This window comes from Heterocephalus glaber, unplaced genomic scaffold (assembly GCF_053883595.1).
Source record: "Heterocephalus glaber isolate CG9 unplaced genomic scaffold, H.glaber_assembly_v1.0 deba00001463, whole genome shotgun sequence".
Classification (NCBI taxonomy): Eukaryota; Metazoa; Chordata; class Mammalia; order Rodentia; family Bathyergidae; genus Heterocephalus; species Heterocephalus glaber.
In genome coordinates, this window is record NW_028258310.1 from 13325148 (window position 1) to 13343835 (window position 18688).

Here is an 18688-nt window from a genome sequence, read left to right on the forward strand (position 1 = left end):
TTATTGGTTGATTTCTTGATAGCAGCCATTCTTTCTGGGGTGAGGTGGAATCTCATTGTTGTTTTCATCTGCATCTCTTGAATGACCAGTGATGTTGAACATTTTTTCATATGTTTATTTGCTGCTTTCACTTTGTCTGAGAAATGTCTGTTCATTTCAGATGCCCAGTTTTGAATTGGGTCTTTGAATTTGGGGGGTCTGGTTCTTTTTCAGTTCTTTATATATTCTCGATAGTAGTCCTTTGTCTGAGGTACAGCTGCTAAAATATTTTTCCCACATTGTAAGTTGTCTCTTAGCTCTGTTGGTGGTTTCTCTTGCTGTGCAAAAGTTTTTTAATAAGATGAGATCCCAGTTGTTGATTCTTTGTGCTAGTTCCCGTGCTACTGAGGGTTTGTTCATAAAGTCTTTTCCTATGCCACTCTCTTCAAGAGTTCTACCTAACTTATCTTCCAGCAAGTTTAGTGTTTCTGTCTTAATATTTAGATCTTTAATCCACTTGGATCTTAGTTTAGTGCATGGTGATAGGTATGGGTCTAGTTTTAATCTTTGGCTGGTTGAGATCCAGTTTTTCCAACACCATTTATTAAATAGGCTACCTTTCCTCCAATGATGGTGGTTGGCTCCTTTGTCAAAGATAAGGTGGCTTTCCCCCACCGCCATCCCAAGCTCCTAGGGCAGAAAGGGTGAGCCTGTCCCAGCACCTGGAAGGAAGCTCCCCCACTGCCATCCCACACTCCTAGGCCAGAGAAGGTGAGCCGCGTGGATACCAGAAGCAACCCCCGCCCCATGGAAATGAGAAGACACATGAACAAGGCTCAAAAACATACATCCAGATTACCTACAGCAACCCCAAAGGGAAATGAGATGAAACACTCTGATACTCAACCACCTGAACTCTCTGAACTGGCAACAAAAGTAGATCTGAGAAAAATGAAATCAGAAATAATTACTCAGATAACAGCAAAGATTGGGCTCATAGTGCAAGACATGATTAATAATTCTAGAGAGGACACAGATAAAAAAATAGAGGATCTGAGGAACATGATGGAATCCCAACATAGGAAACAAATGGAATCCATAAAACAGATGCAAACAGATTTCCAGGAGATTAAAAACTCCATCAAAAGACTGCACAGCAGAATGAACCAGTGTGAGGATAGAATTTCAGATACAGAAGATAAGACTGCAATTAATGACCAGGAAAAGGAAAATTGCTTTAAAATTGTAAGGGAACAGGAGAAATCAATCCAGCAGCTGCTAGACGATGCAAAGAAGAATAACATAAGACTGATTGGAGTCAATGAAGAAACAGGAGAGAGTGCAGATGACATAAAAAAAAAAAAACTGTTCACAGAAGTGATGGTAGAAAACTTCCCAAGCAGAGGAAAAGAACTTGACATACACGTAAGTGAGGCATATAGGACTCCAGCTAGCATTGATCAAAAAAAAAAATCTACACATAGACATATAATAGTTAGGCTTCCAGAAATCCAACAGAAGAATAAAATTCTACAAGCAGTGAGAGAAAAGAAACAAATCACATACAAAGGTAAGCCCATCAGAATCACAGCAGACTTCTCAATGCAAACCATCAAGGCAAGAAGAGCTTGGAGTGAGGTATTTCAAGCCCTAAAGGAAAACAGCCTCCAACCCAGATTGATGTACCCTGCAAAACTATCTTTCAAAATTGATGGAGAAATGAGATACTTTCATGATAAAGAGCACCTCAGGAACTTCATGAATATCAAACTGGCACTCCAAAAAATTTTAGACAATACCCTAGGAAAAGACAATGAGGATCACAACCCCAGGAAACCCAGCAGAATGAATCCATTGGGCGTGACAAATTAAACGCAAAGGGGGAGAATCCAACAAAAAGAAAAAGTCATGACAAGGCTTTTAAAACTTTTAACTTCATCTCCCTAATGAGTGTATAATTCAATCTTGTTATTGTACTGATTAGTATTTTTCTGACTCTAGAGTTGTACACCTTTCCTTGTGCTGTACTGGCTATTTATCATCTTCTTATGTCTACTTTTTAATTGGGTTGTCTATTAATGAGCTGTAAGAGTTCTTTATATATTCTGGTCATAGGTTATATGCATTGTAAATATGGTCTGTTTAAGGACTACTTTTCATTTTAATGGTGTCATTTAAAGTTCTAAATTTTGATGGAATCTCATTTATCAATTTTTTTCTTTTTTACATCATGTTTTCTGTATCCTAGGTAGTTCTTGCCTACCCTGAATTCATAAACATTTTGCCTTATAATTTCTTCTTAAAGTTTTATAGTTTTAGGCTTTCATATTTAGGTTCATAGATCCTTTCAAGTTATTTTCATGTATAGAAATAAAGGGTTGAGGTTAATTTTTCATATACGGATACCAGGTGTTCTAGTGCCGTTTGCTGAAAACACTATCTCTTCCTTGGCTTTTGAATTGAGTTTATATTCTATAAAATGTGAATGTTAAATAATCTTTCAAAACTCACTGGACCATATATGTGTGGTTCTATTTCTAGATTCTCTGTTTTATTCCAATGATCTATATGTCTTTCCTTATACCAACACTGCCTTGATTACTGTGGCTTTAGAAGAAGTCTTAAAATTAGGTACTAAATGTCTTCCAACACTGTTTTTTTTTTTTTAACTTTTCTAGATCCTTTGTACTCCTACATAACTTTTAAAATTCAATATCCAATTCTTCATTTATAGCAAGTATACACAGACCTGAATTTTTATATATACCTTGTGATTTCTAATCCTGCTAAATTCAAATACAAGTTCTAGGGGCTCCTAGAGATTTCTTAGTATTTTCTCTGTAGATGATCATTTCATCTACATATAAAGATTTTGTTTCTACCTTGCCAATCCTATCCTAATTGTGTCATTTTATTACCAGACTATTTTGGTAGGGACTAGGTTTCAAAGTTTAATGGACAGATAAAGAGTAAGCATATCTGCCCTTGTTCCCCACCTTAAGGAGAAAGCATTGTATCTTCTCCATTCACATAAGGCATTCTCACTGGGAGTATGGAGTACATGTCTTTAATCTGTTGAGAAGGTTCTGTTCTACTTCTAGTCTCCTGATAGCTTTTACCATGAACAGCTGTAGAATTTAGTCCAATACTTTTTCTCCAACTAGTGACAGGATCATATGGCTTTTTCCTTTCCTCTGTTAAAATGATGACTTTTGGGGGTGGATCTTCCAATGCTGAACCAACACTGCCATCCCTATAAAAAAACCACTTTCTATATACTGCCAGATCTGACTTCTAATAGTTTGTTTTGTTAAACAAATTTCTATCTATGTTCATACTTTTTTTTTCTATTATCTTTATCTAGTTTTAGGATTAGCACAATGTTGATTTCCTAAAATGAGGGGAGAAGTGTTCATTTATTTTTTTTCTGCTTTAAATGTTTGATATAATTTGTCAGTTAAAATGTATATGAGCCTGCTGTTGTCATGTAGGTAGGTTTTCAAGCTAGGAATATACTTTCTTCAATAGGTGCTACTCAAATTTTATATTTCCTCCAGAGTTAGTTTCATTAATTTGTCTTCCAAGGTACTTCTTAGAAGTTGTCAAATTTATTTCAAAAAAGATTTTTGTAATATGCTTTCTATATCCTTTTAAATTCTGTAAAATCTGTGGTAATGTCTCCTAGATCTTGATTTTGTAATTTTAAAAAATGTACAATTGATATTATGTAATAGGAAGAAAAGGTCTACAGGAGCAGGGGAAGTGGGAGGGGTAGGGGAAAGGAAAAAAGGGAAAAGAAAAAATATGAGAAAAGGGAAAAAAATGGAAACAAAGTCTTTGCAAATAGGGAAGGGTGGAGGGGTGAAGGGAGGGCAAGGGAAGGGGAAAAAAATAAGAACCAAGATACTCATGTAATGGTACAAGATCCCAATGATGAATGTAACTGTATTTTATACCTAAAATGTACCAATAAACTTAATGAAAAAAAAAAGGTGCGGTGGCTGAGCATGCCTGGAGTTGTTTCTGCATCTTCTAATCTGTTCTACTGATCCTTGGGTCTTTTTCTTTGCCAGTACCATGCTGTTTTTATCACAGTAGCTTTGTAGTATAGTTTCAAGTTGGGGATTGTGATACCCCCTGCCAGGTCTCTAGATTTACTTTTGCTATTCTAGATCTCTTCTGGTTCCAAATGAATTTTTGGATTGTTTTTCTAGTTCTGTGAAACATATTTTTGGAATTTCAATAAGCATTGCATTAAATCTATAGAGTAGCTTTGGAAGTATGGCCATGTTCACTATATTGGTTCTTCCTACCCAGGAGCAAGGGATGTCTTTCCATTTTCTTATATCCTCTTCAATCTCATTTTTCAGAATGCTGTAGTTTTCAGTGTAGAGGTCTTTTGCTTCCTTTGTTAGATTGATTCCTAGATATTTCATTTTTTTGGATGCTATTATAAAAGGAATTATTTCCCTAATTTCTCTCTTAGTGAGTCTGTTATTTGTGTATAAGAAAGCTATTGTGTTTTGAGTGCTGACCTTGTATACAGCTATGCTACTGAATCAAGTCTAGAAGTCATTTGGTAGAGTTTTTGGGTCTTCCATGTAAAGTATCATATCATCAGCAAATAATGACGGTTTAACGTCTTCCTTTCCTATCTTTATTCCTTTTATTTCTTTCTCTTTTCAAATTGCTATGGCTAATGTTTCCAGAACTATATTGAATAGGAGTGGTGATAGTGGGCATCCTTGTCTTGTTCCTGATTTTAGCATGAAAGTTTTCAGTTTTTGACCATTTAATATGATGTTGGCTGTTGGTTTTTCACAGATAGCCTTAATCAGGTTGAGATAAAGTCCTTCTATTCCAATTTTCTGTAGGATTTTTATCATGAGTGGGTGTTGGATTTTGTTGAATGCTTTTTCTGCTTCTATTCATATGATCATATGGTTTTTGTCCTTGGCTCTGTTAATATAGTGAATTACATTTATTGATTTACATATGTTGAACCATCCTTGTATCACTGGGATAAATCCAACTTGGACAGGTTGTACAATATTCTTGATGACCCTCCATATTCTGTTTGCCAGTATCTTGCTGAGGATTTTTGCATCTATATTCATTAGGGAGATTGACCTGTAGTTCTCTTTTTGGGTTGAGTCTTTCCCTGGTTTTGGAATCAAAGTAACACTTGCTTCCAGGAATGAATTTGGAAGTATTGCTTCCTTTTCAATTTCCTTGGTGTGTTTAAAGAGTAATGGCGATATTTCTTCTTTAAATGTCTTACAGAATTCAGCAGTGAAGCCATCAGGACCTGGGCTTTTCTTTTTTGGTAAATTTTGTATTACATTTTCAATTTCATTCATTGTAATTGGGGTGTTTAGAATTTCTATATCTTCTTCATTTAACTTCGGCAATTCATATGCATCTAGGATTCTGTCCATTTCTTCTCTGTTTTCCATTTTATTAGAGCACAGGTTCTTGAAATAGGTATTGATGATCCTCTGGATTTCTGATGGATCTGTTATGATTTCACCTTTTTCATTCTTAATTGCATTGATTTGAGCCTTTTCTTTCCTTTTCCTGATTAGATTGGCTAAAGGTTTATCGATTTTATTTATTCTTTTGAAAAACCAACTCTTTGATTCGTTGATTTTTTGTATCACTCTTTTATTGCATTGATTTTTGCTCTGATCTTTATAATTTCCTCTCTTCTATGAGTTTTGGGTTTGTTATGCTCTTCTTTTACTAGGAGCTTTAGGTTCTGCATTAGGTTGTTAATTTGAGTTCTCTCTGTTTTCCTAATATGAGCATTCACTGCTTTGAATTTCCCTCATAGAACTGCTTTCATTGTGTCCCACACATTCCTGTATGTTGTACTGGCATTATCATTTACTTGTAGAAACTGTCTATTTTCTTCTTTAATTTTCTCTGTGACCCATTGGTTGTTCAGGAGGGTGTTATTCAATTTCCATATATTTCTGGGGGTTTTGTGGTTTCTTATGTTATTGATCTCCAATTTTATTGCACTATGGTCTGATAATATACAGGGGGTAACTTCAATTCTTTTACATTTACTTAGATATGTCCTATGAGCTAACATGTGGTCTATTCTGGAGAATGACCTGTGTGCAGCCAAAAAGAATGTGCATTCTAATTTTGTGGGGTGGATCACTCTGTAAACATCTATTCAGTCCATTTATTCAATAGCTTGGTTCAGTTCTAGAATTTTGTTGTTAATTTTTTGTCTAGATGATCTATCTATTTGTGATAGTGGGTATTGAGGTCCCCCACTACAATTGTATTAGTGCTTATTTGGTATTTCATGTCTATTAATATTTGTTTTGTATAGTTGGGGCATTTGAATTTGGTGCATATATATTTATGATTGTCATGTCTTCCTCTTGGATTGTTCCCTTCACAAGGATGTAGTGGTCACTTTGTCTCTCTTAGTTTGGTTTGAAATCTACTTTGTCTGCAAATAAGATCGCTACCCCTATTTTTTTTCTGGGTTCCTTTCATGTGGAGAATTGTTTTCCATCCTTTTACTTTCAGTCTATGAATTTCTTTTTGAGTTAGGTGTGTTTCTTGTATACAGCATATTGTTGGATTTTGCTTCTTAATCCATTCTGCCAGTCTATTTCTTTTTTTTTTTTCAGTCTATTTCTTTTGATTGGTGAATTGAGGCCATTAACATTGATGGTTATAATTGATAGATATTGATTCATCCTTGTCATGATGTTTTACTATTGTTGGCTCTTTTATTTTTTATTTTTCCCCCTTTCCCTTTAGTTTCTTGCCTTGCCTGGTGGCTTCCCTCTCTTGGGCCACATGGAGTTGTGACCTTCATTGTCTTTTTCTAGGATATTATTTAGAATTGTTTGGAGTGCTGGTTTGGTATTCATGAAATTTCTCAGCTGTTCTTTGTCATGGAAGTATCTAAATTCCCCATCGATTTTGAAAGACAATTTGCAGAATACAATAGTCTAGGTTGGAAGTTATTTTCTTTTAGGGCTTGAAATACTTCACTCCAGGCTCTCCTTGACTTGAGGGTTTGTGTTGAGAAGTCTGCTGTGATTCTGATGGGCTTTCCTTTGTAGATCATTTGTTTCTTTTCTCTAACTGCTTGTAGGATTTTGTTCTTCTGTTGGGTTTCTGGGATCCTGACTATTCTATGTCTCGGTGTAGATTTTTTTTGATCATGGCTAATTGGAGTTCTATATGCCTCACTTACCTGTATGTCCAATTCTCTACCTCTGTCTGGGAAGTTTTCTACTATTACTTCTGTAAACAGTTTTTTATGTCAATTGTACTTTCTCCTGCTTTTTTGTGGACTCCTATCAGTCTTATGTTATTCTTCTTTGCATCATCTAGCAGCTGCTGGATTAATTTCTCATGGACCCTTACTATTTTGAAGAAATCTCTGTTTTCATGGTCATTAACCACAATCCTGTCTTCTATATCTGATATTCTATCTTCATATTCCCTTAATCTGCTGTGCATACTTTCAACGGAGTTTTTGATCTCCTGGATATCTGTTTGAATCTGTTTCATGGATTCCATTCCCTTCTTATGTTGGGTGATCATGGTTTCCATTTCTTTCTTATGCTGGGCATTCATGGATTCCACCATGTGTCTGAGCTCATCTATTTTTTTTTTATCTGTTTCTGTTCTAGAGCCTCTAATCATGTCTTTCACTCTGCTCATCATCTCTGTAGTTATCTGGGAGATTATTTCTGTTTTGAATTTTTCTAGGGCCTCATTCATCTGTTTTGTTACTTCTTGTGCTATCAGTTCAGGGTGTCAATGGAGTTGATTATCAGACTTTTCCACCTCATTTCCCCCAGAATTTACCCTTGATGGGGTGTAAGTCTGAGTTTGTGCCTTGCTTAAATGTATTCTCATTTTTGTTTTTGGTACTGTCCCTGGTTTAATTCCTGGGTTGATACTTCAAAATTTCTTATTATAAGTACCTTTGTTGCTTGTATTTAGAACCCTTATGGAATGACTGCTTCTCAGAGGTGTCTTCCAGACTTAGCTGGTCTTTAGGTTTTGAGTCTCTAATGACTCTGAGGCTCTCATTTTCATTATACCAGGAAGGACAGCTGATTAGATCAATCACAATACCTTAGCCCAAGTGATACAATGAGCAACACCATCACATCAACTACATCTTAGAAAATGACAATTTGTGGTAGTTATTAATCTATTGCCTTTAACTGTGTGAATTAAATCAGAATTGAGGACCAACCCAACATATGTTTATAGTGAATAAACCCTTCATTATAGCAACTTTACCAATGGGATGGGAAGTTAGAAGGAGTTGGTAAGGGAGGGATAGATAGTTAGAAGGATAGGGGAAGGTTAGCAGTGAGGCCAGAGGACACAGACAAGAAAAGGAAAAAGAGAAGAAAAGAAAAATAAAGAAGAAATATGAATTAGGGCCACAGCAGGAACAGAAAGGGAGATGAAGAACAATGTGGGACAGCAAGAGAGTGAGTGTGAGAGAGAAAGAAAAGAGAAAAGAAAGAAAAAAAAAGAAGAGAAAAATAAAAATTTGGAAAGAGTCAAAAAAGAAAAAAGAAAAGCAAAAAAAATTTGAAAATAACAAATGAAAAATAAAAATGAAGGGTCTCCTTCAGTGTATGTATCTGCTGTCACAATAGGCAATGTGGCAGCAGTGTGCAGATATAAGTCAATAAATCTCAGCAAGCTAGTCACAGACCCATGAGATCCAGGCAGATTTCTGGTTGCAAGTCCCAAGTTGAGCTCCTTGTCCTCCTGCAAGGTTGAGCTCTGCAAGGTTCTACTGCAGGTTCCAGCTGCGCTTCCCCTGAAGATAGTCCAGGTTCCGATGGAGGTGATGAGCCTTCCAACTTAGCAAGTACGGTGGTCTGGTGTGCCTTTATTGCAGAGATTCTCTTCACTTTTCCAGTGGGCTTGTTTTCATCAGGGACCCTGAGAGAGGCCCTCTATCTGTTGTTCACTTCTGCTCTATCTTCTGGAGCTCAGGACAATAGCCTTTATGCCCCCTCCCCCACCCCGTGCCTTTGTAGTGTGGAACCAGGTAGCAGCACAGCCAGGAGGTCAGAGGCTGCGGGGGGCCGGGGCCGAGCTACAGGTGCCCTCGCGGCTAACGGCGTGGCAAGTGGCGAGGGGTCCTCACTGTCTGGCTGGTTGCCAGTGGGCATGGCGCGAGTTGAGCAGAGCAGGGGTCCAGGTGGCCAGGGACCTCTCTCGCTGCCTGCCTAGCTAAGCTCCCCAACTCTTTTTAATTTTATTTGAGATTCGGTCTCACTAAGTTGCCCAACTAGGCTTGAACTTTTGACTCTTCTGCCTCAGCCTCCCATTATCTCTTCTTAATGCCATTCTCAGTGACAAAAATATCAGTAACTTAAAATTGCCCACAATAAGCATATTTTGAAATTGGCAAATGCTACAAATGAGGGCTTGATTCATTGCTTTTTCCATTGTTTACATGCAAGAAACTGATAAACATGACTAATACAGATTAATCTTAGAAGTATGCCATAGTGCCTGTAAATAGCACCCCCCCCACACAAAGTAGGAACTATTTTTTCATTGTTGACACTGTTTTCTAACTCAGCAAACAAGTTGCTCATGTCACATCACAGGCATAGGTCTTTACAGTTTCACTTTTGTCTTACTCATTACAGAAAATTGACAACGAACATTTGTGCAGCATCGCATTTAGGGGGCAACACCCTGTACTAGTGCTCCACTGTGTCTAACCCACTTTGGTGTTCCCAGGACCTGGTGCTGACCACAGAGGTGATGCTTACCAGGTATTTATTGAAAATGTATAAAGACATTTTAAATATACAAGTACATAAAAAATGAAAACATGAATGACTATAAGGAGGCCTGAAATTCTGGACACTGTTGCTGCCCACGGCTTTGGAGGAAAGGTTTGGGGACAGGGAAAAGTTGTGTGAGCTGATACCCCCGGAACGACTGGGCGGGAATCACTGTCCCTGGGATGTCGCCGGGGCCCCTTTGCCCAGGTCTGGTGATCCAGGACAGACGACAGAGTAAGCAGAGTGTCAGCCTCCCCAAAGGGCATGTGGGTGGCTCCTAAAATACTTTTAATTAACACATAACTGGAAGGGGTGTCCTAGATCCATAGGATCTTGGTTGCAGTCCTTAGTGGTGCTGCTTAGTGGTGCCTTACATAAGCTGAGTGGGCTGTCTTTGAGAAATGTCCAGGCCTTGAAGGGAACATTTTCTTCCTCTCCATCACTAGCTTGCTTGCTGCAGTGGAGATATTTTTGGATCTTGGCTGAGCTGGTCTCTCTTTTTGGCCTGTTTACCCCTAGGGAATTGCTGCTTCCACAGATGGAACCTAATTGAGGAATAACTGTAGGCTGGAACTGCAAATGCCGAGGGGAGGAGAGCTAGCTGCAGGGTGCCCAGCGTCCCTGTGGGTGCAAACTTTGGCACAGTTTCTGGGCTTAGACATTCTGGGCAGTGCTGCACCAAGTGAAGGAGCCCAGAGGTTTCTAGTGGCAGCAGAGGGAACACAGAGGATTTGCCTGGTGGAGAGAGCACTGGTGCTTAGAGTATATGATTTGGGGGTTCAAGCCAGGGCTCTGGCTCGGGCTCTAGGTAACCATGGGAAAATTACTTAACCCTTCTGTCTTAGTTACCTTTCTCATTGCTGAGTCAAAAAACCCAACAATCAAAGTTAAAGGAGGAAAGGTTTATTTAGCTCATCGTTTGTAGATATTTCAGCCTATAATAGGCTGGCTGCGAGGCAGGGTGGCATGGCACACAGGTGTCGCAGAAGAGAAACAGTTCATGGCAGGAAGAAGACAGCAAAGCAACAAGGGAGGATCACAGTTCTTTCTATCCCTTAGATCTTATCCAGGCTACTTAGGGCTGATAGCACTCACACCCTTGATCCTCATGCCCTTGAGGCTAGCATTGCACCATGAATCAATTTCATTGTCACACGCTCTGGATCCAGCTACCTCTGAAAAAACCCCACCTATGACTGCATGAGGCTTTCGGGGGATAGCTAGACACAAGCCATAACACTTTCTGTGCCTCAGTTTTGTCATTTGTAAAATGGGAATGATATCAACAGAACCTGTGTTACAGGGGTGTTATTAAAATTAAATGAGATCATTTGAACCATGCTTGAAATCATAGCTAATTATTATCTTTGAAGTAGGAGACATCTAGGGGCCAAAAAGGACCTGGCTACAGAAAACTCAAATTTGAGACTTAGCTGAGGGGGCAGGGATGCTTAGCCAACTCAGGTCTGGGTTTCCAGACAGAGTTAATTTAAGAAAACCCTTTTTCATCCAAGTCTAATAGAAGGCAGTGTGTTGTAGAGAAAAGAGCAGGGCCTTTGGAATTTAGTAAAACCTGGGTTTTATAACTGAGCAGAATGAGCAAATAACTTCATTTCTATGATATTTAGCTTCTAAATCTGTAAAATGGGGAATGGGGAAAACTATAATACAGAGCACAAGAGAGGGGATTAATTAATTAAGATACAGTATTATAATACTGGCAAAGAACTGTAATTATTGAACTGGAAAAATCACTCTTGTTCCTAGAAATGTCTAATACTACATGAGGGTGACATTATCGCCATCAAGCAAGGTGACTATTAAGATTAGATGATGGTCTATGTCCAGAGTAGCTCTGTGCCTACAGATGAAGGAGGATCCTTAAACAGTCATCGCTGTGACTATTAGCATTATCATTGTTAGTTTTTTTCTATTTACTACAAATATTTTTGATCACCTGCTCTATGCCAGGCCCTGTCTGTGTTTGGTGTGAGTGGCAGATGAAGAAATAGGGATGCCTGGCCTAATACCTGAAAAGCTCCCTTCCATTCCAGTGCGAGGAGGGCCAAAAATAAAAGATTTTCAGCTAACGATACGCTTTATGTATAAAGTAGTCCGTTGGGTTATGTGTGAGGGAGTCTGCTTTTAGATAACGTTGTCAGATGAAGTCAGTCTTTGGCACAGATTGCAAGACCAACACCAGCCTACATTCAAGTACACAATTTTTGTGCCTTTGTGTCAGTTACAAACGCATGAAGATGGAGGAGAATCTGAGTGACCAGGTCCTGACGTAACCTCAAATTTCTTTGCTTGCATGTAGCAGCTTTATCCACTAGGTGGCAGTGTTCAACAATGAACAATGATAGCATTGGTGAGGCTCTTCCACCAGCATAAATATTGCAGGACACCTAATGAATATTTGCTACCAGCACCAGTTACAGGTATCCTTTCTGATGGCTACGCAGGATTCCAACTCCTGACCTTCTTAGGGTGGTAGTTTCCTCTAACCTCCTTGCATTTGGTGTCTAAAACGAATACATAATGTTTTTAACTGCAATAGCTGAGTGTATGTTACATATCCCAGGTCCTATGCAAAGAGTTATGCAAACATTATTGTATTGCGTTATCCACAGCTTTGGAGTGGATCATCTTATCCCCACTTTCCAGATAGGGAATCAGAAGATCAGAGAGTAACAGTTTGCCTGTTGGATACCTGGGTTCAAACCTAAGTTTAACTGACATGAAAGCCTAGCTATTTACTATCACACTGCCCTGCTCTGTATTGTGAGAGAGGAATGATCTGATCAGTAAGACAAGTGTCACTGAAGCAGAACAAGTGTTCTTTCATACTAGGGTATCATATTCTCACCCATACAATACTAATACTAATATTCTCAAGATGAGTATTTATGTATTCAGTAGCACCCACTTGGCCCTAGGAATGACCCGGAGTGGAGCCAACATTTTAGGACAGTGGCAGGCATATGGCAGCAGCGCTGATCTGACTGTGACTGGCAGCCTTGGAGGAATGAAGGGCACAGGGTCAGCATTTTCTTCTTACAAGTAAGAACGCAGGTCCACTGCAGTTTATGAGGACCATTCTCTGTGTACACTTTCCCATTATGCTGGAAAATGGCTGTTCAAAGAAAGTCTCAGCATTCTGGAAAAGAAAAAATTCATGTAACTCCAGAGAATGCTTTTTATGATTTATTAGTAGGTAGGTGCAAGTTAATATTTATATATTTAAGATTCTATAGCTTGAAGAAGATTGTAATTTTGCCTCTGGGTGACTGAATGAGATTAAAGAGGTGTAAAAACATGACATTTGGGTTGGAGACCCCATCGCTTCCGTATGTTTAGGCCATGGCATGCTAGATCTGGAAGGGAAGTTAGAGCCAAAGTGGGGCACTGCCTTCATTTCACAGCTGGGGAAAGTGAGGCCCAGAGAGGAGTGACGTGCTCACAGTTGATGTCAGGATGAGGCCTCAATTTCCAAAAGAGGACTCTCCACCAACCCCTTTAAGAATACAGGAGGCGAGAAATCAAACCAGATCCCTTTCCACAGTGGGCCCTCATGGGCTCCTCAAGGTCAAACAAGATCTCCAGGTCAAATAAGTCTGAGAAGCACCAAGTCAAACCAAGCTAGACAATTTAACAGGAATTGTCAGAATGTTTAATGAGCTAGTTAATATTTACCATGAATCTCCAAAAAGAAATTGAGTATTTAAACTCTTTGACCTTGAACAGATTTTAGTTTTTTCATCTTTTGTTTTGTCTATCATATTGATTAACAGCTCACAAAATAGTGTTCAACAGAATGTAGCTGGGAAACACTGACTACATTTTGCTATAGGTGGTTCCCAAAGTACTTGGTCATGGAATTCCATGTCTGAGAGGATAATAGGATCTAATGGAATAAATATTTGGGGGAAAACACACTTAGGGACTGCTTCACAAAAACCACCTTTGAGCAATAGTGTCTACTGCTTTAAAGGCTACATTTGGAGGGCTCCATTCCTCAAGATGGTCATGGCTTATCTGGGGAAATTCACCTTGAGAAAGGTAAATTATTCATAGTGAGAGCTGTCTTTGTAAGAACCTTCTGAATGAGATGGGAAAGGTCAAGCTATTTTAATTGTTCTGTTTGAAGGACAAACTGTTTATACAATATCTTGGAAGACAACAAAGATAGTAAGATTTCAGTACAATTATTTAGGGACTTAATCTCATTAAACAAAGCCAGAATTTTGGGAGTCACAAATATGAATTTGAATTTCAGCTCTGCAGCATGTTAGCAATGTCACTTTGGGAAAATTACCTACATTGACCTTTAGATTCCTTAAAATGGATACAGTAACATTATGTAAAAATTGGGAGGATAAAATTGTCTATGGGAAAGGATTTATAAACAAATGGAAAGTGCAATATTTGCTTAGATTACGTGCTGATAAACAATTTGGGGAGAAAAGCAGGACCCAGAAAAAAATGCTCAAGTAACAGAATCCAGTCAGTTAACTAATCTGCACGGTAAGAGACAGGAAACTTTGAGTGGGGGTGGAAAATTCACCCAGCACTAGAGGTGAGAGTCAGTGAGTGGTGAGGCAGAGGACAGGCAGGAGAAAGGGAAAGAGGAACCTCTCACTCAGTCCTCCAGATGCCTACTTCCTGTGGGTTCTAAAAGACTCTTAGGGAAGATCTGGGAGGTACTTTCACATGTAATTTCCTAGGTAATGTCAGCCCAGTGTTAACACAAAACCTCAGCAAAGACCGCAAATATCATGAAATGACTGGTTTCACTGATTTTCATTTGATTTGACAATGGATTATCACCCCACAAAGGCTTATTATAAGAATTCAGAGGAAATGCCTCTAAGTGGGAAGCGAGGCAAAGAGCATGAATGGGCTTTAGCTCACTTTATACAAAATATTCTTGAATAATTGCCGCAATCCAATTTGCTCTCATTTAATTGTGTGCCCTCTTTAAGTTGGACCGTAGTCTCCAAGTTGTGCCAGCACAGTGAAGGGCACCAGTGGTGGCTGGACGGACAGTCAGAGCCTGCATCTGCCCCTCAGCTTTGCTGGGAAAGTCTGGAGGCCTCAGGCCAGCTACTTATCACACTGAGCCTTGGTTCTCTCCCCTGTGAGACAAGAGACAACAGGTGAGGTGAATTACAAGGCGTCACAGCCACACAAAAGTGAATTTGGAAAGAAAGAGCCCTGCATTAGATTTCAGCCTTGTCACTTTCGAGCTCTGTGGCCTTCAACAAGTGCTGAAGTAGACTTGATAGTAGTCAGAATCAAATAAGGTCATGCTTATATTTCTGAAATAGTATCTCTGGTTGGGTCCCCATTTGATATTGACTCCTAAGACTATAGCTTTAAGGGTTTTTTTAAAATCTTCAAATTAATTTCCTTATCTCTTTTATGCACACACACACACACACACACACACACACACACACACACACCCTGCTAGATCTTTTAGAAAATCAACAAAGAATGGAAGTTTTGGAAAAGCAAAACGGTGGGAATAGGGAAAGCATTGGTGTGAGCAAAAATCTGAACTGAACCAAAGGAAAGAAAAACAAAGAAGCATGATTCTTTTTCCATCTCAAGTGTTTCTAGGGTTCAGAATACACAGTTGTACCCCCACCATGCTCAGACCTATGAGTTCATCCTGGAATGGGAGCACAAGAGTAGACAAGGAGTGAGTTTACGGACCTCTTCCCTTCATGAAGCTTAGATCTGGCTGCTTACACAAATGACTCTCAGACTAGCTGAATAAGCTTTACCCAAAATCCTTTCTCTCTACAACATCTTCGATAGTGACTCCATAATCCATTCTGTTCCTGAGATACACACACACGCGCGCACACACACACATACACACACACACACACAAACACATACATACACGAGCGATGACCAGAACTACCAAAGCTAAAGTAGGTCACAGGCCACATCATTTTACTAAATGGGTCACCACAGAAAATCCCTTGTGGTTTGTGATTCATTTCCTTTGAAAATAGCTCTTACCTGGGGGAGCGATGTCTCCCAGGATGGGGACTGCTGAAGCTGAAACGTCCAGTACAGATGTTGGCTAGATTTTTAGGCTGGACACTACCAATGGGTGACTGAACTGAATCATAATGTTCAGGCTATAAAATAAGTTCTTGATGATTTAAAATTCCATATATATAAAATTCATCACCAACAGAAATATGAACAAAGGATATGAAAATGCAATTCATAAAAAGAAAGGACATCTAGCTATCACATGAAAAATTGTTCCAGCTTCTTAGTAATCCAAGAAATAAAAGCTAGAGAAGCTGTCTTTAATTCTTCTGGTAGGCAAAGATTAGAACCAAAGGACTCTAAATTATTACAGATAGAGCAAAGGAGACACTGTGGGTGAGGCGGTGCATGGGAGAGAGCAATCCAGAGGGCAATATGTAGCCCACATATTAAATGTATATCATTTATCTCAGCAATTCCACTTATTGAAGTTCATTTTAAATAAATAACAGTAGAAAGGCAAGATTTAGCTACATGGGTCCTTGTCACAGCCTTTTTCCTCCATTAGCGTTTTTGTGAGGAATAATCCCATTGTCTGTGAAGAAGAGGTTAATAAAATACTCTGCAGGGTTTAGAAATTATGATGTTCATATATACTCACATTACAGAGAATGGAAGAAAAAGCAAATTTCACAACTAAGATAACATACCTTTAAAAACAGCGACAATGTGGCATACCCATGAGAACAAAGCCCAGGCAAGAGTTACACCACAGTGTTAAGGCTGGTCGATTCTGGTAGGTCAAGTGGAGAATTCTTTTTTCTTGAAGCTATTTTTTTTGTATTGTTGGAATTTTAACAACAAGCACACTTCGCTTTTATAATCAGAAAGCAACAATAAAGCCCTGGGGCGGGGGAGGAAGGGTATCCTGCACAAGAAAGGGCTTGCAGTTTCCACATGCCAGAGACAGACTATCATTTTATTAGATTTTAAATGATTACTTACTTCCCTTGAATATGTGAAGGACTATTACCTGGGATTTAGGGCTGATTCCCTCCTGAAAGACAGAAGCCTGAGCTCAGAGCCTAATTTGCCTAGATCTGTCTGTCTTGCCAGTCTACTTCCATGTAGAGCTGGTGGTTTTCCATTCTAATGACTGTACCTCTGTCTTCTGCTTTCTCACTCTGGGTGATTTTCATTAAAAGATGTGTTTGTCTGTTTTTGTCTTTTCTCCCAGAAGATTTAATGAGTATGTAAGTTGACACTGTGTGATAGATGGAATGTCCTTTGTAGTAGGAAAAGGGCTGAGGATTGTCCTGGAGATGCTCAAGGAGGTCAGGGAGCCTGTTAGTATGACCCTAGGTGGGAGGTTTACAGTCAGGTCTTGAACAGAACTGGAGGTAGGATGACAACCATTCAGTAAGTCCGGGCGCAACTATAGTATTGGTCAACAAACCCCTCTCCAATTAGGGTTAGGAAGGACGGTGCAACATTTCACTCCTCACATCCCTTAGGTCCAGCAGAGTGCAAGCACTCACTCATGCGGGCATTAATGAGTATTTGTGTTCTGACTCTCCATTAAGCATGTGCTAGGTGCTAGGTGGAGAAAAAGCAGAAGACAGAGAGCTTGTGCTCAAGGAGCCCCCCATCAATCCTAGCCTTGATACTTATGCCATAATTGCCGGGTTCCTTCTGAGTCCCTCTACCAACTGCAAGCTTTGTGAAGGCAGGGAACCTACCTCCACCCACTCTGACTTCCCAGGCCCTGAAAATGTAGGCATCCAAGAAACATGCACCAATGGCTGATGATTAAGTAAGTAAATTAATACAATGAAGACATGCTGGTTAGTCAAGTTTTCCTATTTACATAAAATTCTATTTAGTTGCCATGTAATACATTCAAAGGCAAAGGCCTTAGAATTTCTAGATCCTTACTGTATTCTCCTTCTGAATTGAATTGCATACCTGAATATGTCAGCATATTTTTGTAGATAAAATACCTTGAAACTGTGGATTTAGTTGGATTAACACAGCTATGTAAGAATGAAACACAAAATTTGGGGTAATTTAAAACTATGTTTCAGTACCTCTTTTGAATTATTTGGATCCAACCATCAACCACTGACTGACTGGATAGAGTAGGCATTTATTTTCATTTCTCTGTGCCATAATTTTCTCTTCTCTGACATATAACCCATTATATTAGGTTGTCATGAGCTTTTAAATTAGATAATACACAGAAAACGCTTAACTCACAAAGGCTAGGTACTATAGGGCAAAGAAGTAGAGGCAGTAGTATGTACCGTTCTGGAGTCAGACAATCGTGAGTTCGTATCCTGATGGTGTTTATTTGTTAATTATGTGATTCCGGATAACTTGCTTAATCTCTGTGAGTCTTGGTGGTCCCTCTAAATGAGTCTTAAAAATAAGTACATCATGGGATTATTGTAAAGGTTAAGTAACAAATTATGACAGTGAAGATTTAGGACAATTGATGAACACACAGAAAGTGATAAATAAATGTGATTTTTAATGGTTATGATGATCATAATGTAATGGAGACGGTTACAGAGGAAAGAGGCCAGCGCTGAGCTTGTGTATTTCTCACCTCTCCTAAGAAAGAAAATAGATCACATCTGGAAAGTGTTCACGCAGGCAGATCAACTAGATGATATTTCTTTCAAATATGAGATGGTGGGGCTGGGGATTTAGCTCAGTGGTTTTGCCGCCTGCTGCGCAAGCACAAGGACCTGAGTTCGATCCCCAGTACCAAAAAAACAAAATGAAACAAAAAAATTAGATGGCAATATCTCTCCAGGATTGAAGTTTTTTGGAATGAATACAAAGAATCACTTCAACAGGGTGAAGAGCTGGTAAATGCA

At 39.1% G+C, this 18688-nt stretch overlaps 1 protein-coding gene across 8 annotated transcripts in view; it reads left to right on the plus strand.

The window, feature by feature from the left end:
* The window catches only part of Ppp2r2b (protein phosphatase 2 regulatory subunit Bbeta), a 455995-nt gene that overhangs the window by 98144 nt on the left and 339163 nt on the right, over positions 1-18688 (plus strand). Inside the window, exon 3 of one of the 8 annotated variants that reach the window (XM_087180448.1) lies at positions 9651-9779. The exons of the other annotated variants lie outside the window; for them this stretch is intronic. The gene's annotated coding sequence lies outside the window, so the exon portion shown is untranslated. The remainder of the gene's footprint in view (positions 1-9650; positions 9780-18688) is intronic. 8 annotated transcript variants of the gene reach the window in all.